Below are 16,375 nucleotides of genomic sequence, written 5' to 3'. Positions count from 1 at the left end.
TTTCAATGTTATATATATATATATATATATATATATATATATATATATATATATATATATATATATATATATATATATATATATATATATATATATATATATATATATATATAAAATGTCGTGCCGAACAGGCAGAACTTGCGATCTTGGCTTAAATAGCAACGATCATCTTGCCATATAAGACAAGTGAAAATTTGTGTATGCAATAATTTCTCCAAAATCATTCTGAACCTAACGAAAAAAATATATATCACTGTTTTTGTTTAGTATTAAATTATTGTAAACAAATCTAAAATAAATTTAGTTGGGTTAGGCTAAAATAAATTGTTCCTGTTATAATTAGGCTAGGTAAGTTTTCTAAGATTCTTTTGGTGCAAAATTAAATATTTTAACATTAACATTAATGAAAAAAAATATATCTTTAAACGTACAAGAGAAAATTTTAGAAAGGACTTAATTTTAAATGAGTTCTTGCTAATTGACCAGTTTTACATATTCGGCACGACATTATATATATATATATATATATATATATATATATATATATATATATATATATATATATATATATATATATATATATATATACATATTCACAATACAGTCGTAGACAGGCGATCTTAACAATGCAAGACAAGCCACGGGAGATGGAAATCTTTAGCTCAAGTACTTTCACACGTGTTCCTGCGTCATCAGGAGCTATGAAATGCTGCAAGAGCAGCAACAAAAGAAATGAGGGGAAGTTTTCTCAGAGTTATTTGGAGTGGTGCCACTAGCAGCCAGTTTCTCTCACATTATGTGAGAATGTGGCTGCCTATGTGTACCTGCTGGGTTCTTGTAGCCATGTGCACCTGCTTGGTTGTTGTAATCATGTGCACCTGCTGGGTTGTGGTCATGTGTACCTGCTGGGTTGTTGTAGCCATGTCACCTTTTGGGTTATTGCCATGTGTACTTGCTGGGTTGTAGCCATGTGTACCTTCTGGGTTGTAGCCATGTGTACCTGCTGGGTTGTAGCCATGTGTACCTGCTGGTTTGTAGCCATATGTACCTTCTGGGTTGTAGCCATATGCACCTGCTGGGTTGTAGTCATGTGAACCTGCTGGGTTGTTGTAGCCATGTGTCTCTCCCGAGTTGTCCTTATGTACACCTGCTGGTGCACATAATCACAACACCTGCTAGGCTGTTGGTGGCAATTTGCGCCTTTTAGGCTGTTAGTGGAAATGTGCACCTGCTAAGTTGCGGCTGTTTTGTGGAATTGCTAGATTGTAGTAGCCAAGAAGATCTGTTGGCTACAGGCAACAACAGCAAAAGAAACAGCCGCCCACAAATAAAAGCAACATTGTGTGGAAAAAGACACTTATGTACAGTTCAGGACATTTATTAAAGGAAACGCTTCGTCACGAGTGGCTTCTTCAGTCCTTCAGATTTTATCTGTCCCGTAAGAAGTACTTCATCTTGTTGAATTATTCAAGGAGGGTACGAGAAATTACTACTACTAATTATAATAAGAATAATCTTTATATCTACAAGTACATACATATATAAGGTATACAGGTCTAGCTGACATCAGTGTCATACTACTGTACGGAAAGCCGCTTGTTATGCAGAGCATTTCGGGTAAATTAGGCCAATTTTGTCCCCAGGATGTGACCCATACCAGTCAACTAACACCTAGGTACCTATTTTACCGACAGGTGAACATGGACAGCAGGTGCTTTAAGAAAACACGTCCTAATGTTTCCACCGTTCTTGATCCAAGGAATCCCAGTGCACTTAGTGCTTTTCCATTAATAAAATAATAATGGTCCAGACGAAGAGGGAAGCCTCCATGAGGTTTCAATGGTGCACACTTTAAGCTTCATCCAGGCATTATTTAACTCCCCACAAAACTGAAAGCTTGTGTTTAAAATTCCAATTAGTTTCCCCTCCCTTCAAAGTTTGGCCTCTCGCCTGTCTCTGGGGAAGCAGCTAAGGTGTCTCTAAGTAATTAATGTTTAGAAATTTATTAATACGACCAGACAACTAGGTTATGAAATATTAAGGGGGCAGTCGTGATGCCCAGGGGAAGGGGGTGGGGAAGGAAGGAAATGGGGGAGAGAATATAATGGACAGAGATGGTGAAAGAGGAGGAAAGAATGTAAATTATTAATGAAAAGTTTTTTTCGTTTTACCTACAAAGCATACGTAGAGCAGCTCGATTATTCATAGCTTGAAAAGTTTATCGCTTCTAACATTATTGAATTAAATGCTATGTTTATCAGTTTGACACTTTCGTGATCACTTTATTCTCATACTACAGAAATCATATTTACAAAAGAAGTAAAACTATTCTAAGCTATTTTTCGCATTCCTCAATCCATACTTACAATTCGTTACTTTTCATTGGTCATAAGTGTCAGTATATTTAAACAAAAGGGGAAATATACGCAATATTAATGCCAAAAGAGATGCTGTTCTTAATCAGGCAAAAACCATGTGGGGAAAGTGCCAACCCTCCCACAGAAGAAACAATTACATCTAGGCTCAATCTTTTCAAAGTTAATTGTCGTCCCAGTACAATTTGCAAAACAAAAAAAAGTTGCGTTTGAAGGTCTGGAAATGTTGCAAGTGCAATGAAAACTTGTAGATGGCATTTAATAAGTTTGTTCAAGTAACAAGAATAAAGTAGTTAAATATATGTCCAGGTACAGATATGTTAGTATCATAGCAGATAAAGTACTGAGAAGAAATACAATTTAAAGTAATCAGTTTATCAGGATTAAAGGAAATTAGTTACATTAAGAAGAATAAAAGTCAATTAACAATTGAGCGAGGCAAACAAGACAAGACCAGAAGACAGGCCGGGAGAGAGGTGTTGGTGACAACAACAACAACAACAACAACAACAGCAGCAGCAGCAGCAGCAGCAGCAGGAGGAGGAGGAGGAGGAGGAGGCTGTTGTTGTTGTTGTTGTTGTAGCAGCAGCAACAGCAAAATTTGCAGCAACAGTTGTAGTCACACTGGTAGTAGCAGTAATACTGGCAGCACTGATAACGAAGCAATTGCAGTAATGATACTAATGGTAGCACAAGTGGTAGTCATAACAGAGAGAGTAGTAGTAGTGACAACAGCACTCCAGGAGATCTAGTAGCTCACGTTGGGCAGGACTAGTGATAGAGATACGAGAACAAATTACATCTCAAGTTGGTGGAGATCAAAGTAGCTCAACATTCTAACACTTACTGACCAATATTAGGTAAGAGAAGCATGAAGAAAGAAAAGCGAGGCATGAAAGGAAATACACAAGAGGTCTAGAGGAGAAATGGAGGCAAAGGTAGATCAAGTCACGAGTGTTCTGAAGATTACAGTATCTGACAATGTCTTATGAAAAAGAGACATTTACAAATACAACGCCAAAACTAATATTCGTGTTAAGGGAGTTGTGAACATGAGCTGATTTCACAAGACTGTGTCTTGTTAAAAGTTTAGAAGAGGGGTAGTTTAAGAAGAGAACCAGTTAATAGGATGGCTGTGATCTCTAACAAGACAGGAAAAATAAAAGTGTCAGCAAGGAGAACACTTCTTTTGGAAATGTGCACCTGCTAAGTTGCGGCTGCTTTGTGAAATTGCTAGATTGCAGTAACCAAGATCTGTTGGCTACAGGCCAACTAAGGTATTGGAGAGGGTAGAGGGATCAGGATAATAGCGTAGACAACAAAAACATCAGTAACAAAAGTATGAACTAGATTAATACGAAGAGTAAATTTAGTATCTAGAGTACAGAAAGTGTTAAATTTTGAAGACTGAGGGTCTGGGAGGAAAAAAAGTTTAATAAGAAAGGCAGAGTTTATGAAAAAGGGAGGTTATCCAAGGAGGGTGAGCTATGAAGAGTGGAAATTTCAATCAAGAAATTGATGGTCACAGATGCGGAGGATAAGAAGTGAGAAACAAGAGAGGCTTTATTGAAGGCCGTAGCATGGTAAGAAGTGAAGTGAATGTACGTTCCACTGTGCATTTGCCTGAGGTTAACGGTAAAAGAATACCCACAACAGTGGACATGGACATCAAGAAAAGGAATCATTGAGTTAGATTCCGATTCGGCCTTAAACTTGATATCAATAACATCAGCATAGTGAAGCCAGAGAGAAGAATGTACCTCAGTAGCAAGAAGTAGAAAAGTTTCGAAATGTTCCATGCCAAGGTTAAAAAGAACAAGGGATAGAGTAGAGCATCACAAACGGCTTGAAAATAAAAGTTAACTTGAAAGGAATAAAACAAAAAAGTCCACGCGAATGAGAATTATGATCAAGAAAGATGTCAGTGAAAATATGGAGATGAAGCAGCCCTTCATTAGCCTTTACAATGAATAAATTGAGAACATCACTAAGAAGAACAGTATTAGCAACTCAACATCAGTCTAAGCATTTCACAGATTGAGAGTGACGGTACGTGTTCTATGGAGTCTAGTGAGAAACGGATGAGAGCACAAGAAAAAAAACATACCAAGAAAATGAGTAAGAATTTTGGCCATCCATGAGGCAAGAGGATAAGGGAGATTCTTCAGAGAAAAATCAGTTGGGTATCCTAGGTTTAATCTACATAATAAGGTATTATAAACGTGTGCCAAAAATGCATGTGTGTCTCAGGATCACTGAAAAAATTTAACATATGCACGAAGCCTAAATAACAAACATATTTATCTACTGAACGTGAGTCATCAAGGCTGCAGCAAATCCCTGATACTTTTATAAACGTTTATCTGTGTACAATAGATAATAAACTCAGAATATACACAAAGATGCTGTTCTGTGTATATACGTTGTTATGCTTTGTATATATACCTTATGCTCTTGATAATCCAATTTTTGACGTATCTATAGGATTATCATTATTACATTATTAATTACTTTCAAGTGGAATAAGTAAGTCCGAATGAGTTAAAGAGCACCTTAGGAATTGGAGGCAATGAGGTTTGATCCAAGGAAGGGAATAGTAGTTTCATTTCGTTCCATCAAGAGCCCTTTCATTAGCATCTTTGCGAACTTTGATTCTTCCATGAAGTGTTTTGTATTCATGAATGTTACCTTCCCTGATGCGCTCTTTCTAAACTATGAAAACTGCTTGGAAAGTTAAATAAACAAGCGTTAGTCAAAATAGTAATCAAGGGTTTCGTTGTTAAACTGATGAATAGTGTACTCGTTGAGTTAGATTATCAGATTTAAAAACTTCTGACTACGCGTGGGTTAAGGCCTCAGTTTAATTATTAGGTGACATCAGGATTACTTTATTCCTTAAAGCAGAGTAAAGTAATCGCTCACTCTAGTTATACGCACTCCGAGATTTATACGTGTATGTACCACTGTACTGCTGTCGTGTCTTATTTATTGCTCTACTTATTTGTATATATAATGAAAGTTCACATGCATGTGAATATAATTCACGTGTATGTGGCACATACCACTAATAACTTCTGGGTGGGCTGGTGGTTGGTGGCTAAAGCTCTCGTTTCACACACGGAGGGCCCGGGTTCGATTCCCGGTGGGTGGAAACATTTCGACGCGTTTCCTTACACCTGTTGTCCTGTTCACCTAGCAGCAAATGGGTACCTATGTGTTAGTTGACTGGTGTGAGTCGCATCCTGGGGGACAAGATTAAGGACCACAATGGAAATAAGTTAGACAGTCCTCGACGACGCACTGACTTTCTTGGGTTATCCTGGGTGGCTAACCCTCCGGGGTTAAAAATCCGAAGAAAATCTTATTTTATTTTCTTAAACAATCTAGAGGTTGAAAAATCAATAAAGGCTTAAGATGCATCATCTTATTACCCAGTGCCTTAGGAAAAATTAGATACAAATTATTATACGTCCATTGTTCGTTGATGGTAGTTCTCCACTTGATAATTTCCAATATATTTAGTCAAACCATTCTCATAACAAATTTGTATTAAAACAAATTTACACAAATAACCCGCACATAAAAGAGAGAAGCTTACGACGACGTTTCGGTCCGACTTGGACCATTGACAAAGTGTGACTTTGTCAATGGTCCAAGTCGGACCGGTATTGTGCCTTTTTGTTATTTATAAAACAAATTTACTCCAGTTTTATCACAATTGAATATCGGTTCAGGGCTTTCGGCTTTGTTAGATTTTTTTGTTAGTTATGCAACATGAACAAGTGTACATTCCTTAATCTATGTTAATATTTGCTAAAGCTATCTATAAGGCTATTAGGGGGAAAGCTTAGTATTGTATTGGTCCTCTCAACCAGTGAGCAGGAATACTGTGGTTCATCCTAGATCGGGCATCAGAGAAAATGGTCGGGAACACATACATTTTCTATGAGCATATAGCGTGTCCCATCTAATTATATCGGGTAATTATCCATCAAAGAGAGACCAGTGGTGGCAGAATGATTTCAGATGACATCAAAGACATAAGCATCCTCTTAGAGTAAATACGTGCTAATTATAAATGATTATATGGCACGCCATTACCGCTACCTCATCAGGCCGACGACAAAAATATCAGCATTAAAATCTCCGACAGGATTCCACTCGGAAAATTCCCGTCCCACGTGTTGACTTCCACCGAAAAATTGCGTCCTGACGACCGTCGAAAAGCCTGCGCTCAGGGCCACAGCAAGTCTCATTGTATTTGTGTGATGTTTGAGGACAAGTTGAGGTAATGTCATCAGTGTAGGGGAGTTATTTTTCTACAATTAAAACAGTCTTCTTTCTTATTGATGACTGAAGATCGATATCTCCCCTCACAACGATGTGATTTGGGTGATAACCTGAAAAGTAGAGTCTTTAGGGTTTGTCTTCACGATTCAGTGTAAGAAGAATAACACAATCTTAAAATTGGAAAAATTTAGCAATTGTCTTAAGAAAAGGGCGTTGCTAACCATGTATAACATTAAGACAAGTATAAGACAATTATCATAACTAATACTTAATATTAATATCAATAGACTAGTCAAACTAAAGTATTTCCCAAAAACCTAATGATCTGAAGTACACCCTCCATAAATCTCCAAGGTTGGATGGATCCAGGGAAATTAAAGCGTCGATCAAAGTTATTTAAAAAAAATCAAAGGTATAGTAAAGGTATCACAAGGTACAACAAAATAAACCTGATCACCGTCCATTCACCAGGAGTTGCATGACCCCTACGCTTTTAGCGCGTCCCAGTGATAAGAATACTCTAAAAACTTAGTGGATGTTTACTTATCTAAGTATTTCGTCTGCTTATTTAAGGAGTTTGGTATGGCCATGCAGATGCCTGCCTGATATAGTTATTACTCATGCAGATTATATTCATGGGGAGACGCTAAACCCGTAAGAGTCATACACCTCCTGGGGAATAAGGTGTAAGCAAGTATGATCCACTTCCTTGGATTAAGGTGAACCTTTCCATCCCTTGGAGAGGATGGTACAGAGATGATAACATATAACCAGGAACATTTTAATATTTTTGATATATGGCTAGTACTACTATCTCAAGAGATCTTAAGTTAAAATTTATTAATGTAGAATCTCTAAGCCCGTTATGGTCATACAGCGCCTGGGGAATGGAATGAATGGAATTGTAATCAACTTAGATCTGAGGAAGAGTAGCAGCTCTAGCTCCTTAGACCAACGGATATTCTCCAACATTGAATCACCTCCCCCCCCTTCCTCCACGACTATGAAGGGAACAAGTGAAGTCATTCAAGTATGTGTTGGGTGAAGGGAAGAGAGCGGAGAGACAGGAGCACTTCACCAGTCACCGAGATCTTTCGAAGACCAGTTTATACGCTCCAGTTATATTAAGAAATTAAAGAGACTTGTTTTAATTAAGAGTTATAGAGAACAATTAATTTACCAGTATCAAAGGAACATGTGACGTCACTGCCATAACTACACGACTATGATCGTGAATACAAGTCTCTTAAATTATAACCTGTTCCTTTCCGATTGCTATATTTAGTACAGCAATTGCCGCCACTAAAACTAGTTACCACTACCATCACCATAACTATTATCACAATGAACACAAACACTAAAAACCCCTAATAATACCACCACTAACACACACCACGCTGCCACCAACACTAACAATGCCATTACCACAACACCATCAGCGGTACTACTACAATTAACACCACCACTAGCACATCACAACTAGCACACCACCACCAGCACAACTAGACCACTGCCTCCTTCACGTCCTCATGTTATCTATTGTAAAGTTGACTCCTCTTTATTCTTTCAGTATTTTGTTCACTCTCGTTGTGCATCAGTGGGTGAAGAAATGTAGTTTATAGGCCAGTGGTTGATGCGGAAGAGTATGTTGAATGCGCGGCACTTTCCCCCTAACACCGGCCATATTGATTTTGTTGCAAGAGAGATATGCTTGGACAAGGTCCACTCCCCCCGCCAGTGTGTGTGTGTTTGTTTTCGTAAATTTGTATATATATATAATATATATATATATTTATATATATATATATATATATATATATATATATATATATATATATATATATATATATATATATATATATGAATATATATATTTACACATAATGCTTGAGTGTTAGCAAGAGGTGTGGGATGAAGATATAAAAAATCTAGCACAAAGTGGGAATTATCACAGCTTTTTGCTGATGATACTGTGTTTTTGGGAGATTCTGAAGAGAAGTTACAGAGTTGGTGCAAGAGTTTAGATGGGTATGTAAAAGAAGGAAATTAAAATTGAACGTTGGAAAAAGCTAGATGATGAGGATTACAAAAAATATAGGTAATGAAAGATTGGTTATAAGATTGGGGGGAGTATGGAGAAGCTAATGTATTCAGATATTAGGGAGTGGATATGTCAGCAGATGCGTCTATGATAGATGAAATCACTCATAAAAACGATGAGGGGAAAAAAGGTGAGTGGAACACTGAGGAGTCTGTGGAGAAAAAGAACGTTATCCATGGAAGCAAAGAGGGGAATTTATGAGAGTATAGTGGTACCAATGCTCTTACATGGTTGTGAAGCATGGATTGTGAATGTTGGAACAAGAAGGCTGGAGGCAGTGATATGTATGAGGCCAAAGTGCGGTGTGAATACAATGCAGAGAATCTTAGCTGGGGATCAGGTGGTGCAGGGTTTCTATACGTATTATGCAGGGGCCAGAGGAAAGGGTGTTGAGGTGGTTTGGACATTTAGAGAGGATGAAATAAAACTGAATGCCTTGGAAGGCATGAAAATCTGCAGTGGAAGGAAGGCGGAATAAGGGTCATCTTTCGAAAGGTTGGATGGAGGGGGTAAAGGTTTTGTATGCAAAGGGATTGGACATTCAGCAAGCGTGCATGAGCGTGTCAGATAGGATAGAGTGGGGGCGAATGGTTTTCATGACTTGACGTGCTGTTGGAATGTGAACAAAGTAACATTTATGAAAGGATTCAAGGAAACCGGTTAGCCGGACTTGAGTCCTAGAAATGGGAATTACAGTGCCTGCACTCTGAAGGAGAGGTGTTAATATGTTGCAGTTTAACTGTACTGAAGGTACGCTTCTAGCAAGACAGGATGAAGTGGATGATGAAAGCGATTCTTTTTTTTCGGGTCACCCTGCCTTGGTGGGAAGCGACTAATGTGATAATAAAAAAAAATATAAGAAGAATGGACTAACCGTAGTCCTTTCATGTAGCAGACCCAACACTGTTACCACTCAGCCACGAAGCTTAAAATATATATTTCTGTAATCATCCCATCTTAAACATGTTGTATCAGCAGCACCAACATCTCGAGATTTTACGGAACATCAACTCTCATACCCTCAAAACTATATAGTCTATAAACATTTTGTAAGGAACGACTGTAAATGAATAGCCAGAAAACTTGACAGGGACTCGAACTATGGTTTTCACATGTAACAGGCCCTATGTTGTTACCACTCAGCTAACACTGACCGAGTGCTTCTGAACCGGTGACACCAGGCTGGTGAAATAGAGATGAAAAACTAATTACCAACCCCGTGCCACCGTCTTCGGAGCAAATGACTAGTTTGCTGGGCACCAGATTTTGTGTTTTGTGTCATCTTGCTTGGTGCAACAGTACTGCGTACTTTGTCTCATGACTAGTAGATTCGATCCTCCTCTGGCCTGAGATCAAATTTTGTAAATACATTCACATGTTCTGCAAAATGATAACTACAATACTAATCTCTCGTGGTCAGTGCATGCAGAAGCGAACTAATCAAAAACCTAGTGCCACCTGTTGTGGGGGGAACGCCTAACTCCCCGAGGCTCGACTTGTGCAGTCTAATAGTATAATTACAAGTCATCTTAGGAGACAGAGGCTGGAGGGAGGGGGTAAACAGTGTTTCGCATGCCAGGAACTTGGACATCCACCAGGAGTGTGGGGGTGTGTTAGATAGGATTGAGTAGAGAAAAGTGGTTTTTATGACTTGACGCGCTGTTGGAGTGTAGGGTAACGTGAAAGGATTCAGGGGAAACCAATATGCCGTACCTGAGTCCGGGAGGTGGGAATATGTTGATATATTGCAGTTTATTAAGTGTAGGCACGTCTTTGGCAAGAGAGTGATGGAATGAATAGTGAAAGTGTCTCTGAAGGAAAGGTGGAGATTTTGCGGATGGAAGGGCATCTGAAATGTAGTATACGCACTCCTCTGGCAAGACAGTGATGGTGAAAGTGCTACATTTTTTTTGGGTCACCCAGCCTCGGTGGGAGACGGCCGGTATATCAAATATTATATAGGAAAGAGTAAGGTGATGAGAATAAAAAAAAAAAAATAGGCAGCGAAAGACTAGATATCAGATTGGAGGGAGAGAGAATGGAGGAGGTGAATTCATTCAGATGTTTAGGAGTGAACGTGTCAGCAGAATTCATGAGGGGAGTCGGTGGAGACAAAGAACTTTGTCCATGAAAGAGTGGAATATATGAGAGTATAGTTATACCAACGCTCTTATCTAGGTATGAAACATGGGTGGTGAATGTTGCAACAAGGAGAAGGCTGGAGGCAGTCGAGATGTCATGTTTGAGGGCAATGTGTCGTGTGAATATATTGCAGAGAATTCATAGTGTGAAAATTGGGAGGAAGTGCGGGATTACCAAAACTATTATCCAGAGGGCTGAGAAGGGGTTGTTGAGGTGGTTCGGACATGTAGAGAGGTTGGAACAAAATAGAATAACTTTGAGAGTGTATAAATCTGTAGTGGAGGGAAGGCAGGGTAGGGGTCGGCTAGGTAAAGTTGGAGGGAAGGGGTAAAGGAGGTTTTGCATGCGAGGGGCTTTGACTTCTAGCAAGCTTAATGGAATATCAAACGCCTGAGCGTGTTAGATAAGAGCGAATGGAGACAAATAGATTTTAGGACTTGACGTGCTGTTGGAGTGTGAGCAAGGTAACATTTATGAAGGGAGTCAGGAAAATCAGCAGGCCGGACTTGAGTCCTGGAGATGGGAAGTACAGTGCCTGCACTCTGAAGGAGGGGTGTTAATGTTGCAGTTTTATAACTGTAGTGTAAGAATGCCTCTGGCAACACAGTGGTGTGAATGATGAAAGTTTTTCTTTCTCGTGCCACCCTATATATATATATATATATATATATATATATATATATATATATATATATATATATATATATATATATATATATATATATATATATATATATATATATATATATATATATATATATATATATATATATATATATATAAATGTCGTGCCGAATAAGTAAAACTTGCTATTTTGTCTTAAATAGCAACGCAATTCTTGCCGAATATGGCAAGCGAAAATTTGTGTATGCAACAACTGCGCAAAATCATTTTGAATGTAACGAAAAAATATATTTCATTGTGTTTATTATTAAATTGTTGTAAACTTATCTAAAATATATTTAGATGGATTAGGCTAAATTAAATTGTTCTTGTTATAATAAGGTTAGGTAAGTTTTCCAAGGTTCTTTTGGTACAAAACTACTTATTTGTACATTAGCAAACATGAAAAATATATATCTTTAAACGTATAAAAGAAAATTTTAGAAAGGACTTAATTTTAAATGAGTTCTTGATAATTGATCAATTTTACATATTCGGCACGACATACACACATACACACATACACACACACACACATATTAATATATATATATATATATATATATATATATATATATATATATATATATATATATATATAAGAGAGATAGAGGGAGAGGCCACCTTTGGTGTAAATCGGGAGGACCCATAGACTCGGAGAAGTAAATAAAAGGCAGTAATCTATAATCTATCTCCAAAACACAACAACTATGAAACACATACAAGAAGAAACCTAACACCCCGAGTAATAGAAATCAAAACACTGTAATGAAAATTTTAAATGATGTTCCTGTGGGGAACACTTTCTCGATTTGGAAAATGAAGCAAGTGTTGGAAAGGAGGAAACTTGGCATTGTTGACAAAAAAATCCTACGAGCCTCAGATATCACAATTTAACACATAAACAAAAGTCTAAATTTTGCGAGCCGGTGCCGAAATTCTACGAAAATACAAGCAATAATATCATTCTAAATACTTAGCAGCAGGAAAAAAAATCTTTTTTTTTTCATTTGACTGAGCATTTCACTGGCCTTTATAATTAATTAATTCAGATGTACAAGAGGCATTCTTTGATCCCGCCACTGTGGATCGCGAGAAAAAATCACTGCTTGCCAATCACAGCGTAATGAAACACTCATTTATAATCCGATTTGGACCTAATTTGTTAATTAGGTGACTGTGGTCGATGTGTATAGGTTGTGGAGGGTTTTTGTGAGGAAGGTAGACGGACAGGGTGGGACGGGCAGGGTGTCGGTGGGTCGTGGATGGATCGGTGGAATGAGAGTGGGTGATGGTTGAGTGGGAAGTGGATGGTGGGTGGCTACTGGATTGGTGATTGGTGACTGATGGATTTGTGGTGGGCAGTGGGTACGAGACAACTAGACAGTAAACCGTGAGCAGCTGGATAATAGGTGGCGGGTGATAAATGGTTTGACTCTGGGCAGCTGGATGACTGAACAGAGAGTAGTGGGCAAATGAAGAGTAAGCAGCCCGACAGGAGTGGGTGGCTGGACACTGGACGTCTAGACATAATATAGTGGACCGTTGGACAGAGTAACGTGGACGTCTAGACACAGTACAGTGGGTGACTAGGCAGAGAAGAGTGGACAGCCGGAGAGAGCAGAGTGGACGGCCGGACAGAGTACAGTGAGCAGCCGAACAGAGTATAGCAAGCAGCGGGACAGAGTATAGCAAGCAGCGGGACAGAGTATAGCAAGCAGCCGAACAGAGTATAGCAAGCAGCGGGACAGAGTATAGCAAGCAGCGGGACAGAGTATAGCAAGCAGCCGAACAGAGTATAGCAAGCAGTGGGACAGAGTATAGCAAGCAGCGGGACAGAGTATAGCAAGCAGCGGAACAGAGTATAGCAAGCAGCCGAACATAGTATAGCAAGCAGCGGGACAGAGTACAGCAAGCAGCCGAACAGAGTATAGCAAGCAGCCGAACATAGTATAGCAAGCAGCGGGGCAGAGTATAGCAAGCAGCGGAACAGAGTATAGCAAGCAGCCGAACATAGTATAGCAGGCAGCGGGACAGAGTACAGCAAGCAGCCGAACAGAGTATAGCAAGCAGCCGAACAGAGTATAGCAAGCAGCCGAACAGAGTATAGCAAGCAGCCGAACAGAGTATAGCAAGCAGCGGGACAGAGTATAGCAAGCAGCGGGACAGAGTATAGCAGGCAGCGGGACAGAGTATAGCAAGCAGCCGAACAGAGTATAGCAAGCAGCGGGACGGAGTATAGCAAACAGTCGAAAAGAGTATAGCAAGCAGCCGAACAGAGTATAGCAAGCAGCGGGACAGAGTATAGCAAGCAGCGGAACAGAGTACAGCAAGCAGCCGAACATAGTATAGCAATCAGCGGGACAGAGTACAGCAAGCAGCGGAACAGAGTATAGCAAGCAGCCGAACAGAGTATAGCAAGCAGCGCGACAGAGTATAGCAAGCAGCCGAACAGAGTATAGCAAGCAGCCGAAAAGAGTATAGCAAGCCGCGGGAAAGAGTATAGCAAGCAGCGGGACAGAGTATAGCAAGCAGCCGAACAGAGTATACCAAACAGCGGGACAGAGTATAGCAAGCAGCCGAACAGAGTATAGCAAGCAGCGGGACAGAGTATAGCAAGCAGCGGGACAGAGTATAGCAAGCAGCGGGACAGAGTACAGCAGGCAGCGGGACAGAGTATAGCAGGCAGCGGGACAGAGTATAGCAGGCAGCGGGACAGAGTATAGCAGGCAGCGGGACAGAATATAGCAGGCAGCGGGACAGAGTATAGCAGGCAGCGGGACAGAGTATAGCAGGCAGCGGGACAGAGTATAGCAAGCAGCGGGACAGAGTATAGCAAGCAGCGGGACAGAGTATAGCAAGCAGCCGAACAGAGTATAGCAAGCAGCGGGACAGAATATAGCAAGCAGCGGGACAGAATATAGCAAGAAGCGGACAGAGTATAGCAGGCAGCGGGACAGAGTATAGCAAGCAGCGGGACAGAGTATAGCAAGCAGCGAGAAAGAGTATAGCAGGCAGCGGGACAAAGTATAGCAAGCAGCGGCACAGAGCATAGCAGGCAGCGGGACAGAGTATAGCAAGCAGCGGGACAGAGTATAGCAAGCAGCGGGACAGAGTATAGCAAGCAGCGGGACAGAGTATAGTAAGCAGCAGGACAGAGTATAGCAGGCAGCGTTACAGAGTATAGCAGGCAGCGGGACAGAGTATAGCAGGCAGCGGGACAGAGAATAGCAGGCAGTGGGACAGAGTATAGCAGGCAGCGGGATAGAGAATAGCAGGCAGTGAGACAGAGTATAGCAGGCAGCGGGACAGAGAATAGCAGGCAGTGGGACAGAGTATAGCAGGCAGCGGGACAGAGTATAGCAAGCAGCGGGACAGAGTATAGCAAGCAGCGGGACAGAGTATAGCAGGCAGCGGGACAGAGTATAGCAGGCAGCGGGACAGAGTATAGCAGGCAGCGGGACAGAGTATAGCAGGCAGCGGGACAGAGAATAGCAGGCAGTGGGACAGAGTATAGCAGGCAGCGGGATAGAGAATAGCAGGCAGTGAGACAGAGTATAGCAGGCAGCGGGACAGAGAATAGCAGGCAGTGGGACAGAGTATAGCAGGCAGCGGGACAGAGTATAGCAAGCAGCGGGACAGAGTATAGCAAGCAGCGGGACAGAGTATAGCAGGCAGCGGGACAGAGTATAGCAGGCAGCGGGACAGAGTATAGCAGGCAGCGGGACAGAGAATAGCAGGCAGTGGGACAGAGTATAGCAGGCAGCGGGACAGAGTATAGCAAGCAGCGGGACAGAGTATAGCAGGCAGCGGAACAGAGTATAGCAAGCAGCGGAACAGAGTATAGCAAGCAGCGGGACAGAGTATAGCAGGAAGCGGGACAGAGTATAGCAAGCAGCGGGACAGAGTATAGCAAGCAGCGGGACAGAGTATAGCAAGCAGCCGAACAGAGTATAGCAAGCAGCCGAAGAGAGTATAGCAAACAGCGGGACAGAGTATAGCAAGCAGCCGAACAGAGTATAGCAAGCAGTGGGACAGAGTATAGCAAGCAGCGGGACAGAGTATAGCAAGCAGCCGAACAGAGTATAGCAAGCAGCGGGACGGAGTATAGCAAACAGTCGAAAAGAGTATAGCAAGCAGCCGAACAGAGTATAGCAAGCAGCGGGACAGAGTATAGCAAGCAGCGGAACAGAGTATAGCAAGCAGCCGAACAGAGTATAGCAAGCAGCGCGACAGAGTATAGCAAGCAGCCGAACAGAGTATAGCAGGCAGCGGGACAGAGTATAGCAGGCAGCGGGATAGAGTATAGCAGGCAGCGGGACAGAGTATAGCAGGCAGCGGGACAAAGTATAGCAGGCAGCGGGACAGAGTATAGCAGGCAGCGGGACAGAGTATAGATGGCAGCGGGACAGAGTATAGCAAGCAGCGGGACAGAGTATAGCAAGCAGCGGGACAGAGTATAGCAGGAAGCGGGACAGAGTATAGCAAGCAGCGGGACAGAGTATAGCAAGCAGCGGGACAGAGTATAGCAGGCAGCGGGACAGAGTATAGCAAGCAGCGGAACAGAGTATAGCAGGCAGCGGGACAGAGTATAGCAGGCAGCGGGACAGAGTATAGCAAGCAGCGGGACAGAGTATAGCAGGCAGCGGGACAGAGTATAGCAAGCAGCGGGACAGAGTATAGCAAGCAGCGGGACAGAGTATAGCAGGCAGCGGGACAGAGTATAGCAAGCAGCGGAACAGAGTATAGCAAGCAGCCGAACAGAGTATAGCAAGCAGCGCGACAGAGTATAGCAAGCAGCCGA

This window comes from Cherax quadricarinatus, chromosome 34, assembly GCF_038502225.1.
Source record: "Cherax quadricarinatus isolate ZL_2023a chromosome 34, ASM3850222v1, whole genome shotgun sequence".
NCBI lineage: Eukaryota > Metazoa > Arthropoda > Malacostraca > Decapoda > Parastacidae > Cherax > Cherax quadricarinatus.
Note: the sequence above shows the minus strand (reverse complement) of the source record.